The following is a 7,214-nucleotide window of genomic DNA, read 5'->3' as shown; positions in this document are numbered from 1 at the left end:
AACCATTCTGACCTAGAACTGTAGTACCAATGTAGTATTCTGGTGTTAAACCATATATAAAAACAGCTAAAAAGAGGACGCTAATTCATGGAGCTAATGATTCCATAATGTGAGCTGGTTATGAACCACATTATTATTATGGTTGTTATTAACTTTATTTATGTTTGCCCAAGAAGTACCTGACTGGCATAGTGACACCTTGTCACACCACAGTGGATGCTTTGACTTTTTATCTCATAATTATGACTTTTTATTTCATAATTATGACTTTAACTTTGACTTTTTTATCTCGTAAATATTACTTTCTATTTTACTTCCCATATGTTATGACTTTTTATCTCATACAATTTGACTTTTTATCGTGTAATTAGTAAATATGACCTTTTATTTCATTATTATATCATACTTTTTCATCGGATAATTATTATTTTTTTATTTCATATTTATGACTTTATCTCATAAGTTGGACTTTTTATCTTATAAATTTGACGTTTTATCTCATAATTTGGACTTTTCATCTTATAATTATGACCTTTGTTCTCATAATTACGGCTTTTTATCATAACTTCAAATTTTATCTCATAATTATGACATTTAATTACATAATTATGACTTTTTTTATCTCATAATTACGATTTTTATATCATATTTATATCATATTTATGACTTTTTTTCTAACTTGGACTTTTTATCTTATAATTATGACTTTTCATCTCATAATTATGACTTTTTATTTCATAACTGACTTTTTTTCTCATAATTTGGACTTTTTATTTCATAACTGCCTTTGTTCTCCTAATTAGTACTTTTTATCTCATAATTTGGACTTTTTGTCTTATAATTATGACTTTTCAGCTCATAATTATGACTTTTCATCTTATAATTATGACATTTTATCTCATAATTTGGACTTTTTATCTCATGATTTGGACTTTTCATCTTTCAATTATGACCTTTGTTCTCATAATTATTACTTTTTCTTATAGATTTGACTTTTTATCTTATAATTATGACTTTTTATTTCACAAGTATGACTTTTTAATCTCATAATTAAAATTTTTGACATCATATTTATGACTTTTTATAACCTGGACTTTTGATCTCATCATGATGACTTCTTTCTAATAATTATGACATTTTATCTCATAATTTGGACATTTTATCTCATAATTTGGACTTTTAATCTTTCAATTATGACCTTTGTTCTCATGATTATGACTTTTTTTCATAACTTTGACTTTTTATCTAATAATTATTACTTTTTAATGTCATAATTATAATTTTTTTATATCATATTTATGACTTTTTATCTCATAACCTGGACGTTTTATCTCATCATGTTGACTTTTTATCTTATAATTATGACCGTTGTTGTCATAATTATGACTTTTCATCTCATAATTAGAACTTTTCACCTCATAATTATGACTTTTCGTCTCATAATGATGCCTTTTGATTTCATAATGGTGGCTTCCCATCGGGTTGTGTGTCCATAGGAATAGGTGCATCCCACCAGGTGCATGAATGAGCTGCTTCCTTCATCTGTTCCCTACGTTCCTAAAAGAGGAAGATGGGCGTGTTCATGTTTGCCATAAGGATCGTGGATGTTGCACCTTTCCTTCTCTCCTGGTAAGTAAAAGCAGGCCTGAGTTCCAGTGTGGTCCAGCAGCTGGGAAAGGCCTCCTCCTTGACCTTCCTTGTCTGAAACTGGTTGCCGTGACGCCCCTCGCCCGCCTCTGGAGACAGCGGGGGCATATGGCGTAACGTAAATATGGCCGCTTGTTTATCACCTGATTCTAATTAACTATGATCTCATGTTTTCTTCATCTTCTTTCTGAGTTTTAACGCCCTTCTCTCATCGTGTGCTTCCTGTCTGGGTCCTGCCATGTTTCTCCTTCACCCCCTTTTTGGTTTAAAGCTCGACCCCCCCCCCTTTCTGACTCTTGTCAGGACTTGTTGAGACTCTACAATCAGACACATCACACACACACACACACACACACACACACCTTCTGTAGTTGTAATTTGTTCATTGCATCCATCACATGTCAATCGTCTGTTTCTCTCTACGTGTGTGTATGTGTGTGTGTATGTGTTCTCACCCTCCTGTGTTTGAGATGGACAAAGTCTAGGATTCTGATCCAGCTTAGCTGTTGATATCGAGTACGACATATTGAGTACAGAAATGTCTTCAGGACGCCAAGACCCCCATCCTGACCCCACCCCCATAAAGTTCAAGGGCTGGCATTCCGAAGGCGAAGGTGGTCAAATTCCCGGTTTGCATCCCAGGCCAATACATGACCTTCTTGGAGGAACTTTTTTTTTCCCAATGTTGCTTTTCCAAGCATACAAAATTGCGACATTATGCTTTTTTTTATTTTCCATTTTTAGTTTTTCTCATAACATTTTCTAAGTATTTTAACTTTCTTACAGATTTTGTTCCTGCATTTTTTCCCAGAATATTTTGACATTATTTCATAATATGATGACCTAATTTTACAAAAATGACACTTTCATTTGTGTGTTTTTTTGTTTTTAATAATTAAGTTCCTCATAATAATTGGCGACTCCAAATTGTCCATAGGTATGAATGTGAGTGTGAATGGTTGTTTGTCTATATGTGCCCTGTGATTGGCTGGCCTCCAGGGTGTACCCCGCCTCTCGCCCAAAGACAGCTGGGATAGGCTCCAGAAAATGAATGAATTAATGAATTTCCTCATAATATTACCAATTTATTTTTATTATTAGAATGTAATTTTTATTCTTCTTGTTCTTAATATTTTGATTTTATTCTCATAAAAATATGGTGTTTTCCCATTTCCACTGGTTTGTTTTATTTCAACTTTGCCCTTCTAATTTTTTTTTCATTATTAGGTTTTTATGTCTATCATATTTATTATTGTAAAACTACAGCTGACTTCCATTTTAGTTTTATTATATTTATTGTCATTTTTAGAATCGGCCAGGGACCGATAAAAAAACATCCTGAGGCTGGGATAGGCTCCGGCATTCTCCAGCGACCCTGGTGAGGAAAATGGATATTAATAATATTAATATGACCTCTGATTTGTAACATTTTTGCTGTTTTTTTTCTCTAAAAGTGATATTTTCAGAATGCTCCACAGGCCAATAAAAAACATCCGTGGGCTGCAAGCGGCCCCCGGCCCCCATTTTGGAGCCCTCTGATTTGGCAGAAGAAAAGTCAACATGGATGTTGGACTAATATTTTGACACGGACCTTGATGAAACATTTTCCAGAGCTGAGGCCAACCATTCTGAATTACTTTTTTTCTCCCGTCCTCATCGCTCATATCTGCCTCTCCTCTTCCTCCTCTTCCTCCTTTCCTCACCTCTTCTATATGTGACCCCCCCCCCCCCCCCACCGCACCACCAGACCCCACCCCCCCGGCACTCTCCAGAAGAAATATGCCTGCAGTTGAAATGAAAATATATTTGTTGTTTTGCTTGGCGGCTGGGCTGGCGAGGAGGCCGGGACCCCAGAAAGCCCCCATTAGTGCTTGATCAGCGGGCGGCTGACATGCGCGGCATCAGGCCCTGACGTGGGATGAAATAAAGACGAATTTATTGGCTGCTGATCCGCACAAACCGTCCCTTTTCCCGCTCTGGCTCCCAGGATAATTCAATACGCAGAGATTCATCCGTGGGGAGATGAGATTAGAGCAAAGATCGATCTGCTCTTTTACCGACAATCTGCTGGACGGTTCCGAATTACGTACAGGACATAGGCTGCACTCCATGCTACAATGACAACATACCGAGGGGGGGGGGGGGGGGCTACGTTGTACAAAAGACTGGAAAGCATCTACTGTGCTTGGAAGTTATTTGTATATAGTTTTGCCCCCTCCCTCATGTCTTATTTATTTGCATGTTTGTCACACTACAACTGAAGGCTTTTATTATGAAGGGAGAAAAAAACAAAATCTACAGTACATGGTCCTGTGTGAAAAAATAATCCCCCCCTCCCCTCATTAAAACATAACATAAGTGAGAAGAATTGAGATCTATCAGTGTAGAAAAGGTTCTAAAGCCAATTGTAAAGCTTTGGGACTCCAGCCCAACCACAGTGAGAGCTATTATCCACCACTGGCCAACACATGGAAAAGTGGTGAACCTTCCCAGGGGTGGCCGGCCAACCAAAACGACCACAAGAACGCCACCACGACTCATCCCACAAGTCACAAAAGACCCCACAACAACATCCAGAGAAGCCCAGGCCCTGCTTGCCTCAGTTAAGGTCAGAGTTAATGGTGGAATTCCAAGACCAAAAGCAAAAGAAAACATCTTGATGATCCCCAAGATCTTTGGGGAAATAAAAAGTCGAACTTTTTGGAAGGTGTGCCAGAAAAAGAAGAGTCCAACGTGGTGGTTGTAGTGTGACGGTCTGCCGCTTGAGGACCTGGAAGAAGCATGAATATGGGGCCATCTGTGGGGGGGCTCAGGCTGGAAGCAAATTTACAAGAAAGACAAAGAAGAAAGTTGAAATAGAATGAACTTGCAATTTTATGAGAAAATATGTAATTTTAGAAGCATAGAGTTGAAATAATTTCATTTTTTTAAAACTTCCAATATTATGAGAAACAAACCAAAAAGTCCTGGGTTAGGAAAAAAATAAAGTAAAAGAATAAAGTCAAAATACTATGGAAATAAATCATATTATTATGAGAATAATGTAATAATATTATGGGAATAAAATCACAATGTTATGGGAATAAAGTCATAATATTATGGGAATAAGGTCATAATATTATGGGAATAAAGTCATAATATTATGGGAATAAAGTCATAATATTATGGGAATAAGGTCATAATACAATGGGAATAAAGTCATAATATTATGGGAATAAAGCCATAATATTATGGGAATAAGATGATAACATAACGGGAATAAGGTCATAATATAATGGGAATAAAGTCATAATACTATGGGAATAAGGTCATAATATAATGAGAAGAAAGTCATAATTTAATGGGAATAAAGTCATAAAATTATGGGAATTAGATGATAACATAAAGGGGATACGGTCATAATAGAATGGGAATAAAGTCATAATATTATGGGAATAAAGTCATAATATTATGGGAATAAGGTCATAATACAATGGGAATAAAGTCATAATATTATGGGAATAAAGTCATAATATTATGGGAATAAGATGATAACATAACGGTAATAAGGTCATAATATAATGGGAATAAAGTCATAATACTATGGGAATAAGGTCATAATATAATGAGAAGAAAGTCATAATTTAATGGGAATAAAGTCATAAAATTATGGGAATTAGATGATAACATAAAGGGGATACGGTCATAATAGAATGGGAATAAAGTCATAATATTATGGGAATAAAGTCATAATATTATGGGAATAAGGTCATAATACAATGGGAATAAAGTCATAATATTATGGGAATAAAGTCATAATATTATGGGAATAAGATGATAACATAACGGTAATAAGGTCATAATATAATGGGAATAAAGTCATAATACTATGGGAATAAGGTCATAATATAATGAGAAGAAAGTCATAATTTAATGGGAATAAAGTCATAAAATTATGGGAATTAGATGATAACATAAAGGGGATACGGTCATAATAGAATGGGAATAAAGTCATAATATTATGGGAACAAAGTCATAATATTATGGGAATAAGGTCATAATATTATGGGAGTAAAGTCATAATACTATGGGAATAATTTCATAATTTAATGAGAATAAAGTCATAATATTTTGCGAATAAAGTCATTATATTATGAGAATAAAGTCATAATATTTTGGGAGTAAAGTCATTATATTATGGGAATAAGTCATGAAATTATGGGATTAAAGTCATGAAATTATGGGATTAAAGTCATGAAATGATGAATAAAGTCATAACATTCCAAAAAGTAAATGGACAAAAAAAATTGAAATATTTGGAAAAATTTGAAGAGCAAAGAATGAAGTGGGTGTGTTTAATAATAATATGTTTAATAATTTATAATAATTTATAATTTGCTTTCTAAAATATGAAAGTAGTGTTTCACTCAGCACTCTGTGGCCCTGCATCTGGGAATAAGTTAGGACACCCGATGAAACAAAGTGTACTGGACTCTCCTTGCCTGTTTGGATTTATGCTTCTCTTTCTTGCCCCCCCTCCCTCCCCCCCAGCAGGGATAAACAGAAGTGGTGCTCAGCGGCGGCCAAGGCAAATGTTTGAGCCACCTGTTGCAGGAAACTTGAGGCTCTCGGGAGATGCGAGATGGAGCTAGGTCCAAGGTCTGGCCGGGTCCAGGACGGCCGTGACTGAGGAGCAGTGTGTGGAGACGTGAAATATGCTAAGCTAAGCGCTCGGCTAATGAGCGACATTCTGGCACAGCAAACAAACAGCCAGGAATAAATGCCGGGATGCGTATTGATGGACGCGCCAATGACTGCATCCAGCTTCTAATGACTTGCCTGCCTGATGACTGGGAAGTTGGCCGCTCCACGTTCCAAGTTCCAAGGTCAACACCACAGCATCCACAGCACGGAATTGCTTGGGAAAACCATTTGAAGAAAAACAAGAGTTGTCATGCAGGACACTAAATTGGGAAAGATGATCGAAAGAAACAAAAGTTTTCCAAGGGGGACTCTTGGTTCACCCCCCCGTGTCTTCCAGGAACTCCCTTGGTTCGTGTCCAATGAATGCCCCCGAGCCCCTTTGCCAGCCACGCCCCCCCAAACCTGCCAACTTCTTTAATCGACTCCATCACACCGTCTTCCTCGCAAACATCACCCCACCACGCCCCCCCTCCCCTGGCACCGCTCATGCCCTCTTGGCTAGCACCCCCCCCCCCCCATCAGACTGTGCTTCTTTCAGTACATACTGTACACCTCCAAACATATTATCATCTTCAAATATGATGTGACCTGAAAGGTCAGCGTATTAGGCAATACTCGCGGATGCCTCCAGGGGGCGCCAAAATCAGGAAATAAAATTCACCTTCAGTAGAATTCTGTAAAAACTGGTTGACTGGTCATCTTCACAGGGAATTGGATTATGATTATTATGATCATTATCATCATTAGGACGGTTAAGAGAATTATTGTCATCATGGTCATTCATATTGTTATCGTCATTATGGTTATATCAATGTCAACATCAATATTCATGTTAATATGTGTTAATATTATATTAATATATATTAATTATATTAATATTAATA

This window comes from Doryrhamphus excisus, linkage group LG19 (assembly GCF_037039965.1).
Source record: "Doryrhamphus excisus strain RoL-2023G ecotype Guam linkage group LG19, RoL_Dexc_Guam_v1.1, whole genome shotgun sequence".
Classification (NCBI taxonomy): domain Eukaryota; kingdom Metazoa; phylum Chordata; class Actinopteri; order Syngnathiformes; family Syngnathidae; genus Doryrhamphus; species Doryrhamphus excisus.
Note: the sequence above shows the minus strand (reverse complement) of the source record.